This window comes from Ornithodoros turicata, chromosome 2 (genome assembly GCF_037126465.1).
Source record: "Ornithodoros turicata isolate Travis chromosome 2, ASM3712646v1, whole genome shotgun sequence".
NCBI classification, from domain to species: Eukaryota; Metazoa; Arthropoda; class Arachnida; order Ixodida; family Argasidae; genus Ornithodoros; species Ornithodoros turicata.
Window position 1 is genome coordinate 120,543,726 of NC_088202.1, and position 14,114 is coordinate 120,557,839.

General features: G+C 47.8%; 1 long non-coding RNA gene across 1 annotated transcript; it reads left to right on the forward strand.

Annotated features, from left to right (window-relative positions):
• Nucleotides 1–1,346: 1,346 nt before the first annotated feature.
• Nucleotides 1,347–2,228, forward strand: LOC135383991 (uncharacterized). Its single transcript, XR_010420192.1, has 2 exons — nucleotides 1,347–1,626; nucleotides 1,811–2,228. It is a non-coding gene; the product is annotated as an uncharacterized LOC135383991 (long non-coding RNA).
• Nucleotides 2,229–14,114: the final 11,886 nt, after the last annotated feature.

A 14,114-nucleotide genomic window follows, 5' to 3' on the forward strand; every position in this document is an offset into this window, starting at 1 on the left:
CTGTGGCTGTGTAGTCAATAACAGTTCGTGATAGGGGTGGAACGAGATGGATAGGGGTGGATAGTGGTAGTGGGTGGGTCAGCTGAATGCTAGCGCATTTCCGCCGCGTTAATTACATCGTCCTTCAGTTTTTTTTATATATATAGTTTGTGTGCTTCCAAATAACCTATGATGTTCTCTGTATTAGGTGTCTACCAAAAATTCATGTGCCATACCTTCAGTCCGCCAATGTAATGTCCCATGACCTTTGAGGCATGTTGAATAGATAAATAAAATAAACGTGACAGAGCACTCCTAGTATTTCTAATTTGCTGTAAAATTGCTCGGGGCGATATAGGGTGGCGATAGAAGCGTTTGGTGCTTGTGATGGCTACGTAGCCGTCATGCAGCTGGCTTTTTTCGTTTTATTTAGGTCCAGTGTTATGTGCATGTAATGTAGATTTGCCGCCGTACATGACTATATAGCAATGCGAAGTTTGTTGCAACTTAGTGGTGCCCCTAGGCTTCAATTTGAATTTTTATTAAAAAATCCATACATGTAAAGGCGACAAACGTTGTGTCGTAAGACTAGTAATGGCTCACGCTATCGAATAGATAAATTTTCTCAGATTTGCTCTACTACTTTATGAGCAACACGTTACCGCGTCGGGAAATACATAGCTCGGTAATTAAAGCGGCACAGTCGATAACACCCTGCACAGACAGCATGCGGACACCGAGCATTGCCTCGCTGTATACAGGATAGAATTTGATAACAATGTGCATCGCGTGCCTTCTGTCTCTTCTACCTGGGACCCCTTCCCAGGTTCCGAATAACTTTTTAGCCGACAGAGATGCTCGGAAGCGTCTGCGAGTTTTGCTGGCCACTAAAAGCACACAATGACACTTAAAGCTGAGTGCTCAGCGGCCGCTTGGGATTGTAGGAGAAATGAAGAAAAATTAAATTGTGAACAACTAAGATACCGAAAAGAAGGGACACGCCGACACGGAAAGAGTGAAATTACCGTCGTTGTGAAATATGGTTCGAGATGAACGTATGATCGAGCGAGCTGTTTAGAATTCCCTTCAAAAGCGAACTGGAAATAGATTTATATCACCATTAATATTTATATAGAGCTGTGTTGTTGAGGAACATGTCAGAGGCTGCAGTTAAAATGTAGTTCAATCTACCTAGAGAGTTCAAACCCGATACATAAGGCTATATACTAAGCGAAAGCTTTTCGCGTCATCAGTAACTCCTAGCGTGGTCGTATTGTGGCGGATGGAAGGTCTTTCCATGAGAATTGTCCCAAGCAGCACAATGTACTGAAAGTCGAGTGCAACAGGGGTGGACGGTATGTGTCTTATCAACGTTTGTTGTTTCACGAGTCTGTTCAAGGCCTTCCACCTACCCGTCCACCCCTATTGCACTTGACTTTCAGTACATTGTGCTGCTTGGGGTATTGTGCTCATAGATTTGAAGCAGGAAAGGGAAGCCCTGTTATCAGGCCACCGTAGGAAACTTTCCGTGACACTTTTCGAGTTACAGCCTACGACCGAAGACGCAAAAACGCCATTAGAACCCAAGACCAATGGCTCGAGAAAGCCTTCTTTGCTTCATTCTTGTGGCAGCCGCATTCGTTTGGGGTAAGTCAGGATTATGGTTTATTGAAAGCGCAAACGGCTCCGAAAGTTATTGGCAAATTACCAAATTGGCATCAAACCGGGGTTTCGGAGGACATACGTGAACTCTTATGAGCACGAAAAGCTTAATTTGATGTTGGTACGCGCTGTTATAATTGCACATACTTTTCTCTCCCCTTTTACGCAGGACGTGCAGGAAGCACTCTCCATAAAGGTGATAAGCCCAGCTACTGCTACTTGCCTTCAGAGTCCGGCCCGTGTTACGCATACTTCCTGAAATATCATTATTCAGCGGATGTCCGCGATTGCGTCGAGTTTGTCTACGGCGGGTGCCAAGGCAACGACAACCGGTTCGACTCCTATGAACAATGCGCACGCCGTTGTCGCGGCTGAAGTCATACAGTTCACATTTCACAAAACCGCGGCTGCAGGCACTGAACAGCGTGACTGGCCGTCGGTGTTACGGCCGCGTAGACCATCCCAAAACTTGTACTTATTGCATTAGTTATTTCTTTCGTATGCTCGTGTTACACGTAAAGAACTTGTAGCAACCACAGTGGTTCGCCAGTTTGCGTTGACCTAATAAACTTACACCTACTCACTCAGCTGAGTGTGTTGTGTTGCTTTCCTCACCTTTAGTGCGTCCGACAAGCTTGGCGTTTGAAATGTACGATTACTCAGGTCTTCATGTAGTCAAAAAACTAAAGCCGCTCGATCATTTTTCTTACAAAAGTTGCTGCTTTTTAAAGATGAACCCAATGAAGATTATGGGTTCATGGGGAAGGTTTGGGTTATTATGAAGATTGTGGGTTTAAATGAGATATCATGATAGGAAATCAATGTGATCCTTGAACGAACTTCTCCCGTGCAAGTTAGTAAGTAAATTAGTAGAATAAAGTAAACCTTGGAGCTTTCAGCAACCCACCATGGGTGCTACCTGCTCCATTGCAAGAGCTGCATACAGCAATCAAAACAAATCACAGCGGTATCCCTCACATACTCACAGGCACACAATCAATGGAACGGGAAAACAATATCGCACACTTCAGATCTACAAAATACGGTGTCAGCAGTTCACACTAAAACGGAGTTCGCACTTAATCTTCACAATACGGTAGTGAGACCAGTCTCACTCAAAAAGGCTACCAGCAGGCGGATTGCCTTCCGTTGATTTCGCGGCGTATCCCAAGGACCCAAGTGTATCTCACTACAGTGTCCAGAGCTTTCTGCAGGCGCTGCTGTATTTGAGGCCGCGCTTTGCCCGACGTCCAAATGCAAACGTCGTCTGCATACAGAGAGATATAAACTATCTCCTGCCGGACAGAAGGTCACCTAACCAGGCTACCATTCGTCCCACGACGCCTCTCCACCGCGATGCAGAAATAACGTGCGGGTGGCTTACGGTGTAAAATGCACTCTTGATGTCAATAAACACACCAACTGTAATGCGGCGGAGTGTCCGCTCGTGGTCGATGTAGGTTGTAAGGTCTATAAGGCAGTCCATCGTACAGCGGGAGCGCCGGAATCCTGCCACGGATCCTGGCAGACTGCAGTGTGACTCGAGCCACCACGTCAGACGACGAAGAATCATGCGTTCTATGACTTTGCATATGCAACTGCTTAGGCTGACTGGTCTGAAGGATGTCATATCCTTGGGAGATTTCCCTGGTTTCAGCAGCGGAATGACAATCGCCTCCTTCCACAATTCGGGAACCTTCCCTGAGCACCATGAGTTATTGAGGAGTGACAACAAGTAACGCATACCTTCCTGGCTCAGGTTCCTTAGCATGGTGTAGGAAATGGAGTCGGGTCCCGCCGAAGTGCGATTTTTCGAGCGGCGAAGGGCGGATCGTAACTCCATCATGCTGAATTCCCGATCGAGCACGGAGCTAGTAGAATATATCGTGGCTTCATGAGCTCGTTGTAGTTCAGCAAGGATGGTTGCATGATGCGGCTGAAGAGACGCTTCAGAAGGCCGCATTATGTACTGGCAGAACTCGTCAGCCAGCTCGATTTCCGATGCACCGCTGTTCATGGCCAATATCTTGAACGGAGCTCTATGTGTTGGCTGGGATTGGAGCCCTCGACCGACTTTCCATATACGAGTGGTAGGTGTGAACGGTGTGAGGGTGTCACAGAATTTCCGCCACCGCCTGCGATCTAATTGGATCAGGCTTCGTCTTGCGACTGCATGTGTTCTGCGAGCATCCAGTATATCCTCGAGTAGGCTTGAGCGTCGCGCCTTTCTCTCGGCTCGTCTTCTGAGCTCGCGAAGTCGTTGAAACTCTGGATCCACTGTACGATGGCCCTGCGGAACGGCAGCTGTCGTTGTGGATCGGTCATAACAGCTGCGGACAGACTGAGCAAAGGTCTCAGCATTCGACGCTGATGTAGGTATATCCTTAATTAGCGAACTCCTTCCAGTTTGTAAGAGAAAGATACTTTCTCGGCCTCTGAGCGCTAGTCCTTAGTCCAGAGTGTGATATTAGTGTGGGAAGGTGGTCGCTCCCTCTCGTCTCCACGTCCACTGACCATGTAAGATCATTCAGAATGTCTGGAGAGCAAATCGTTAGATCCAGGCAGGAGCTTGAGGAATTACAAATGAAAGTTGGTGACCCGTCGTTGAGTATGCACAGCTCTAGATCTTCGATGACGTTAGACAGCATTCTGCCCCTGCTGTCAGTTCTGGCGCTACCCCATATGATGTTATGCGCATTGAACTCGCCGCATACTATGAAAGGTGCAGAAAGTCCGGAGAATATCTCTAGCAGCATGCGTTCAGGAATTGTGGTGGCCGGAGGTAAGTAAACGCTGACAATAGTCACTGTCATAGTGCTGCTGAACCGCACCTTGCACTGCACAAACTCACAAGTGTCCGTTTGTGAATTCCGGATGAGTGTCGCAGGAAGACCTTGCCTCACACAGAGCATGGCGCGGGTCAGGCCTGCAGGCCGATGGGAATTGTATGTAACGTAGCGTGAAACACGAAAAGCTGCCGGTACTTTTTCATTATCACTTCTTCATTTATTGTTGTTGCCGGTACTTTTGCTTCACTGATTACTAGAACTGGAAACAGGTACCTGTACAGGAGGTCACGTAGGTCACTCATCTTGCAGCACAGGCCCCTAGCGTTCCATTGCACAATCGTAGTCGATGTGTACAGCTTATCCATGATGATACGCTGAGTTCCCGAAGGAAGTAGAGTTCTTCAATACAGACTCCATGGCCAGAAACGCATGTACCTCAGGAAGTCCCCGGGAAGCTGGAGACGCTGCGATGATAGCACGGAGAGCAATGAAGAACATGTTGCACAAGAGGTGCAGGAAGTTTCCTTGCGAGTCATAGCTTTGCGGGAGTGCCACAGGAGTTGAAGACTCTGAGTAAGGCCTACGGGACTGGTAGAGCTTAGCCGTGTTCCTTGGGATACGTATAGGACGCGATGGCGTAGCAGTTGTCGTGGGAGGTTCAGCTGAGGCCGAGGGCCCGGTCTATTCTGAGGATCTAGGTTCATTTCGCGTTTCTCTGCCGGTTTTTCCGACATGAGCATACATTGGCCGGGAACGATTCCTTGTGTTCTGACGCGTTTGTTGTTCCCCTGTGACAATCGCGGCGGAAGCAGTGGATGGTGTAGACTGAGCAGCCAGGGCTGGTGGCGGACGCACCATGTCCTCGTTAAATGGAGGAGCGTCACGACTCGGTGGTTTGCCCTCCAGTACTTGGTACGTTCGGTTGCTTGCAGCGGTCCGCTTCACCTCACAATGTGCAAACGATGCCGCGTGGGACCCACCGCAGTTTGCGCACTTTGGCTCCCTCCTAGCTGTGCAGTCCTTACAGGAATGAGGCCCCGAGCATATACTGCAGTGCAAGTTACCTCTGCAATTCTTCGTTATATGTCCAAAGCGTTGGCACTTGTAGCACCGCGGTGGACCCTCGATATACTCTTGTACGGCAAAACATGCGAATCCTAGGTTTACAGGCGAGGGGAGAGGGACGTCTGCACGGAATGTTAGCAGTAACTCATGGCTGACCGTTCCGTCCTCGGATGGACAAAAGGCCTTCTGTCGCTTGACAGAGATCACATCGTAGTCTTGTAAGTACTCCTGAAGCGCTGACTCTTCGTAGAACAGCGGCACTCTTTTTATTTTCCCTTGATTCTTAGCGTATGACTGTGGAATGACCGGCTGCACTGGAATCCCGGCCAGGGAACGCCACGATAACAGGTTAGTGGCAGCTGCGAGGGATGGCAAAGTCATCGCTACACTACCATCTTTGTAAAACGGTGAGATAGGACCTTTTCTTGAGCCTTTGAAACTATCTCCTGGGCTTCTTTGGTGGGGTTCGCCGACCAAAGTGGCTTATCAGCGGACTCCGGACGGAACAGCACCGGTATGCCGCACGTTCTATTTTCCTTGTAACATACCATGGTGAATGGGGTCTCGTCCCCATCGTGCTCCTCCATGGAATCATCTTGAACATGCTCGTACTCCACTGTTTCCGATGTGTCAAGGAATTGTTGCTCCAAGTCTTCAATTGATGTGTTGTATTTTAGGACCGCATGCTAGGCATGTGTCGTCGAGTTCCCCGTTGCAGTTTTGTTTCTTGCACTTCAGCTCACTTGTAGGGGAGTAGTATAGAGATAGACTGTATAATTTTGGAGCGGCATAAGAACCGAGCGGCATAAGAACCGAGCGGCATAAGAAGCGAGCGGCACAAGAACCGAGCGCTATAACGGCATCCTTTTTCTAATCCAAGATGGCCGATTCTAAGCCAACACAATCCAGTTCTAAGCCAACACAAGCCAAATCCAGAGCCATCTGATTGGCCGCCATTAGCTCCGCCTACTTCACACGTTGATTGGCCCATGCTAAGCCTACTGATCTTTGATTGGTTGACCGTAGCTCCTTCATGCTAATTAATTGGCTCCGCCCCCACTTCACACGCTGATTGGCTCATGCTAAGCCTTGACTGAGCATTGATTGGTTTACCGTAGCTCCACCCCTTCATGCTAATTACTTGGCTCCGCGCCCCCCCCCCGTTGATTGGCCACCGCTACTGATCGCGCGCGCGTTGATTGGTTCACCATGGCTTCGCCCCGCCCGTTTATGTTAATTACTTGACTCCGCCCCGCCCCCGGCTTCACGCTGATAGGTGCACGCCCCGGCGCGACCGCTGATTGGTCCAGGCGCGGCGGCAGCGACCCCGCTGCGGCTTTATCTCAGATGTCCAAACTTACCCATCTCTTCATGCTGATTGGTCCATTCTAAGCCTGTCAGCGCTAATGAGCACTCTCCCAGCCCCCCCCCCCTCTGATTGGCCGCCGCCGCCGCCGCCCGCCGCTGAAACACACCGCCGGACGCCCCGCTGCGGCTCTATCTCAGATGTTCAAACTTACCCGGGCTAGGCTGTGCTCAGCGATACCGACGGCTGGCCCTGATTGGTCCACGCTAAGTCTACTGAACGGTGATTGGCTTACCTGTCGCTCCTAAGCAGCTTCAGACAAGACACACACGACAATTGTTGATTTCAACCTTTATTTGGTACAACAGCCTCCTGGTCCAGCCGTGGCTATAGGTTCAGTTGCATCAGAGAGATCATTGGTCCATAATTCTATGTGGACATCTCTCATTGCTCACTCAGCTGCCTCGGTAGATTCCAACTGTTATTGGTTCATCTGACTGCACGTGGCCGCTCAGCCAGCTCCTTATTGGTTCTAGTTGGTCACAGCTCCCTCATAGGCTCCAACTCCGATGGGTCCATCTAACAGCAAGTGGTCACTGCTATTGATCCATTGAACTGCAAGCCACTCATTGGTCACTCACACTCATCTCTAGACGAGATAAATTTAACTGTGGGACTTTTACCATAAGATAACTTTAGCGGGGGCTGGTATGCTCCAACTGCTATTGGCCCGTGCTAGCTGCATGCCTCCACCCTGATGCTCATCATGGTTCACAACGCGCATGCTCTGACGGCGCCGAAGAAGGTTCCCTACACATTTAATAGAAATTATGCTATTGGCCCAGCTGCGTCATAGGGCACAGCTGTGGCTGGCTCTGAATGGTCCATGCTACTTACTTCGTGGCGCAACTCTTTAATGACTCCACCCACTTCGCATTGATTGGTCCATTTTAAGCCTACTGACTTCTAAGCCAGTCCACGCTAAGCCTACTGATCACTCTACCAGCGCTCTGATTGCCAATTGGCCCTCGTTCTAAGTCCACTGACACCAGATGGCGCAACTCTTCACCAGCTCTGCCTACTTCATGCTGATTGGTCCATCCTAAGCCTACTGACTTCTAAGCCGAACCACTCTAAGCCTACTGAACAGTGATTGGCTAGCCCGTCGCTCCTAAACCACAATGCAGCAGCTTCAGACAAGACACACGACAATTGTTGATTTCAACCTTTATTTGGTACAACAGCCTGTGGGTAGGTTCAGCTGCATCAGAGAGATCCCGGTCATCTCTTGCGCTCATTGGTCACTCAGCTCCCTCGATAGACACCATATGGCTCATCTAACTGCAAGTGCTCATTGGCCCATCTGACTACAAGCCTCCCATTGGTCACTTAGGTCTAGAGCTCCCTAACAGGCTCCAACTGCTATCGGCCCATGCCTCCATCCGCGGCTGCTCACTGGTTCACAATGAAACTTTTTCACAGGCTCTGCCCTACACAGACAAGAGATGGCGCCGCTTGTCTTTGCAAAGATGGACAGCTGCCATTGCATTGGTGACTCATTTCTATCCAACTGGCTCATAGTTCTAGAGAGCCAGCGTTCTGAACAGCTTACATGCCGCCGCCTGTTCACATAGACGCAGTTGGAAATGAAAAAAAAAAAAAAACATTTTCAGGGTACACATCTCAAAACACGCTCCACACAAGTAAAGTTGGCTTCCCCCGGTTGCATGCCTGCGTTAGGTGAAGCCCGTCCCATCCGCGGCTGCTCACTGGTTCACAATGATACTTTTTCACATGCTCTGCCCCACACATACAAGAGATGGCGTCGCTTGTCTGTGCAAAGATGGACAGCTGCCATTGCATTGGTGACTCATTTCTATCCAACTGGTTCAAGAGAGCCAGCGTTCTGAACAGCTTACATGCCGCTATTCACATAGCCACAGTTGGAAATGGGAAAAAAATTGTTTTCGGGGTACACATCTCAAAACACACTCTACACGAGTAAGGTTGGCTTCCCCCGGTTGCATGCGTGCGTTAGGTCAAGCCCACCCCATGAGAACAAGCTTAGGATCGTTTAGGATGTGTGTGCTTTGCAGTTCAACCTAAAAATTGTTTCAATCAAGCAGAATGGCAAATGATGCAATGGAGCGCGTTCATTCTTGAGAACGAATTTTGTGACAGAACATAAACAAAACAAAACATTTCAATGCGCAAAAAGCTCATCGTGATGGTAATCAGGGAAGCCAGCACACGTTCGAAATAAGCAAGAAGAAGCACATGATCGAGAAAACAACGATAGTTGATGCTGTGCAGAGAAGCTGGTTTGAGGGAAAAACAGCTTGTATGATCAATAAACCCCATAGAGCTTGGGCCTGTTTTTATTTTAGACAGTGCGCATTCAACACGCGAAATTAAATAAATCGAGCAGAATGACAATAGCATAGTGGCGCTATGTGGTGAAGCTCAAGACGCACTGACACTCCAACGCTTATTAAACAATGCTATGCACGCACGTACTGAAGCTAAAAAAAACAAAAAAAACGGCAGACTCAACCCAAGCTGAGTATGAAGAAACACAATTTCACACTGCTCCCCACAGAATACTTTGTTCAAACATAGCCGGCGTACATGACACAGCTCGCACTCCTGGAAGCACTCTTAGAAATATAAGTCCAAGGCACAACGTCGCACTATGAACGAGTTCATCTCGAAAAAAAATGCGCGCTCACCTTCCCAGACGGGTCACGAGCACCATGCCGCAATATCTGAAACATGCGGCGCGTGGACAGCTCACGCGACTTTAGCCAGCCCGTGCAGTTTTAGACTTCAACATAACAAATTAACTAAATCAAGCACAGTGATGCTATGTCGTGACTGACGCTTATTAAACAATGCTATGCAGTGAAGCTTCGCACGTACTCAATGTTAAAAACGGACACTCAACCCAAAACTGAGTATGAAGAAACACAATTTCAGATTGCTCTCTCCCCGAACATCCTGTGCACCTCCGCGTTCCTTCTCTATACTGGAAGCAGCAATATTAAGATCGTCGCACTATGAACAAGTCCGGCTCATCAAAAAAAGAAAGGGCTTACCTCATCACACCGGTATTACGCACGTAGACTCTTATCGCATGGCGCGGTACAGCAGGGTAGGGAAACACGGCCGCGTGGACAGCTCACATGATTTCAGCCTGCCCGCGCACACCTCACAACATGCGCCGACACACCCAACATGTCGACCACTTACCGTGCCAGCCGCACGGAAAACTTGATAGCCGAAACACAGGCGCGTAACACACCCCTCTGGTTGGGACCATCTCTTTTATATCAGTGCTCGCTCGTTTCCGCAAGGTTGCAAGCCCGAGAAATTGGGTCACCTTGAAGATGAGCCATCTGTTTTATATCAAAACGCACTTCATGGCCAAACTCTGCGGCGGACCCTAGCGGAAAAAAATGTTGCGTCAAGGTGATGTAACGAGAAACTGGGTCACCTCGTAAATCATGTTTTCCGAGGCCGCACGTATTAAAACCAGTGATCACACCACGCTATGCGAAGGAAAAAAAATATCCCTATGAGTCCACCTGCTCATTGCCGAAACAAGCTCCGAGAACAAAGGGTTCGCTTATGCAGTTTCCAAGAGGTTCCAAATGTCCCTCGCAGCTAACGGGCGCGCATCACGGGCGCGATTGTGTAAACACCACCCTCCAAGGGCGCATTTGAGTTCCGTCCATCGGTCGACTCTGGGTTAAGCGCACAACGAGGAAGATAAGGAAAGTTTTCAGTTCATTCGGCAGTATTTCCTGTTTTTAGGAGGGAAAATTCTGTGTTGTGTGATGGAGACGCTATATAGATAGGTGATAAGGAGAAGGATTATATAGCGCGTACTCATCGACTAAGCGAGTATAGTTTGTGGAGAGCGCCACGCTATTTTAAAGTCATTTTATATCATATCCCAAACGTTCTGCGCGATCAAACGGAAAGAAGAAAACCGTTTCACGCATCACGGTGCGTGCGCGTGCTCAAACAAGTTCTGGCTATTAGTAAAAGAAGTAGTTTTGGGTTCCCAGGCGGGTGTTTCCAGCGCATCAGGCAACAACGTAAACTGTTCTGCGCGATCAAACAAGTCCCGCTCCCACGCGCGTACCATATCATAACTTGTTTCAGCGTGCTCAAACAAGTTCTGGCTTTTGTGGTCGTATGATGGTGCAGATTTGTAAGAAACACTGAAGAGAGTCAAGGGCACACACTATGGAAATTGACGGCCGAATTAGAAAAGGTATTGCGATTTTATCCTCGCTGTCTAATCAAAAGCACTATTTTCAGCAGGGCGAACGGTCCTCGATGTTTTGACGGCGTTTTTCGGTTGGATTCCGGAAGATGCAGTACCGCGGGGTCTCTATGAAGCTTTCATCGGGAATCGATTCACCACCATGGATAGGGTAGACGATGCTGTGGACGAGATCCTACGAGTATACCACGAAATTGAGCTAGAAAAAGGAGATGCGAACCTATTCATGATATCACGCGAAGTCCTAAAGAGATACGGCTACAGAGACATCGCGGGCATAGATATTCTTCAAGCTCTTCATCTGCTGCACGTCTTAGTTTACCTCTGGAATGAATGCTGTCGTATCATGTACGAACCGTATGGCTGTCCCCTAAAGATCGAGTGAAACAGAAGAAGAAAAGGCGTCTTTGACGAGCAACCGATTGGAGTGCGGAACAAATAAATAAATATTTTGTCAACACAGTTGTCCGTTTGTATGACTGGATAGGAAAAGCACGATATTTCTTGCATTTTTCTAAAGATATAGATTAAAAAGTTGTGCATATACTCACACATACTATACAAGATATATGATTGTGGATTAATTGCTAAAATTTATCGATCCACATTCAGGAGAAGTGGTGACTACCACACATCAGTAAGAGTTTAATCACAATTTGAACAAGTGTTGCGATTTATGATCAGTGTTGTAGAATGTGTAATTTCACAATACGCAAGCTTTAATTCGCTCACTTTGACGAGCACTCTTTCACGATGACAGAGAATTTAATCGAATGGATCGATATTTTCTATATACACTATAACATAATGCGAATTCTTTATGTCGTGGATATTAAAAGTTACGAATATTTTCCGAATGAAATTTACTTACAACTCGAAGAAAGGGTCACCCGCGTCGACGAACCCGTTTCGGCAACACGCCGGGCCGCGTTTCCCCAATGCCGTACCCGAAACCGAACGCGATTCTGCGCCCGACGTGTTAACGCGGTACCGCACGCGAGCGTGTTGCTTTTTGCGGAAACGGGTTCGTCGACGCGGGTGACCCTTTCTTCGAGTTTTAAGTAAATTTCATTCGGAAAATATTCGTAACTTTTAATATCCACGACATAAAGAATTCGCATTATGTTATAGTGTATATAGAAAATATCAATCCATTCGATTAAATTCTCTGTCATCGTGAAAGAGTGCTCGTCAAAGTGAGCGAATTAAAGCTTGCGTATTGTGAAATTACACATTCTACAACACTGATCATAAATCGCAACACTTGTTCAAATTGTGATTAAACTCTTACTGATGTGTGGTAGTCACCACTTCTCCTGAATGTGGATCGATAAATTTTAGCAATTAATCCACAATCATATATCTTGTATAGTATGTGTGAGTATATGCACAACTTTTTAATCTATATCTTTAGAAAAATGCAAGAAATATCGTGCTTTTCCTATCCAGTCATACAAACGGACAACTGTGTTGACAAAATATTTATTTATTTGTTCCGCACTCCAATCGGTTGCTCGTCAAAGACGCCTTTTCTTCTTCTGTTTCACTCGATCTTTAGGGGACAGCCATACGGTTCGTACATGATACGACAGCATTCATTCCAGAGGTAAACTAAGACGTGCAGCAGATGAAGAGCTTGAAGAATATCTATGCCCGCGATGTCTCTGTAGCCGTATCTCTTTAGGACTTCGCGTGATATCATGAATAGGTTCGCATCTCCTTTTTCTAGCTCAATTTCGTGGTATACTCGTAGGATCTCGTCCACAGCATCGTCTACCCTATCCATGGTGGTGAATCGATTCCCGATGAAAGCTTCATAGAGACCCCGCGGTACTGCATCTTCCGGAATCCAACCGAAAAACGCCGTCAAAACATCGAGGACCGTTCGCCCTGCTGAAAATAGTGCTTTTGATTAGACAGCGAGGATAAAATCGCAATACCTTTTCTAATTCGGCCGTCAATTTCCATAGTGTGTGCCCTTGACTCTCTTCAGTGTTTCTTACAAATCTGCACCATCATACGACCACAAAAGCCAGAACTTGTTTGAGCACGCTGAAACAAGTTATGATATGGTACGCGCGTGGGAGCGGGACTTGTTTGATCGCGCAGAACAGTTTACGTTGTTGCCTGATGCGCTGGAAACACCCGCCTGGGAACCCAAAACTACTTCTTTTACTAATAGCCAGAACTTGTTTGAGCACGCGCACGCACCGTGATGCGTGAAACGGTTTTCTTCTTTCCGTTTGATCGCGCAGAACGTTTGGGATATGATATAAAATGACTTTAAAATAGCGTGGCGCTCTCCACAAACTATACTCGCTTAGTCGATGAGTACGCGCTATATAATCCTTCTCCTTATCACCTATCTATATAGCGTCTCCATCACACAACACAGAATTTTCCCTCCTAAAAACAGGAAATACTGCCGAATGAACTGAAAACTTTCCTTATCTTCCTCGTTGTGCGCTTAACCCAGAGTCGACCGATGGACGGAACTCAAATGCGCCCTTGGAGGGTGGTGTTTACACAATCGCGCCCGTGATGCGCGCCCGTTAGCTGCGAGGGACATTTGGAACCTCTTGGAAACTGCATAAGCGAACCCTTTGTTCTCGGAGCTTGTTTCGGCAAAGAGCAGGTGGACTCATAGGGATATTTTTTTTCCTTCGCATAGCGTGGTGTGATCACTGGTTTTAATACGTGCGGCCTCGGAAAACATGATTTACGAGGTGACCCAGTTTCTCGTTACATCACCTTGACGCAACATTTTTTTCCGCTAGGGTCCGCCGCAGAGTTTGGCCATGAAGTGCGTTTTGATATAAAACAGATGGCTCATCTTCAAGGTGACCCAATTTCTCGGGCTTGCAACCTTGCGGAAACGAGCGAGCACTGATATAAAAGAGATGGTCCCAACCAGAGGGGTGTGTTACGCGCCTGTGTTTCGGCTATCAAGTTTTCCGTGCGGCTGGCACGGTAAGTGGTCGACATGTTGGGTGTGTCGGCGCATGTTGTGAGGTGTGCGCGG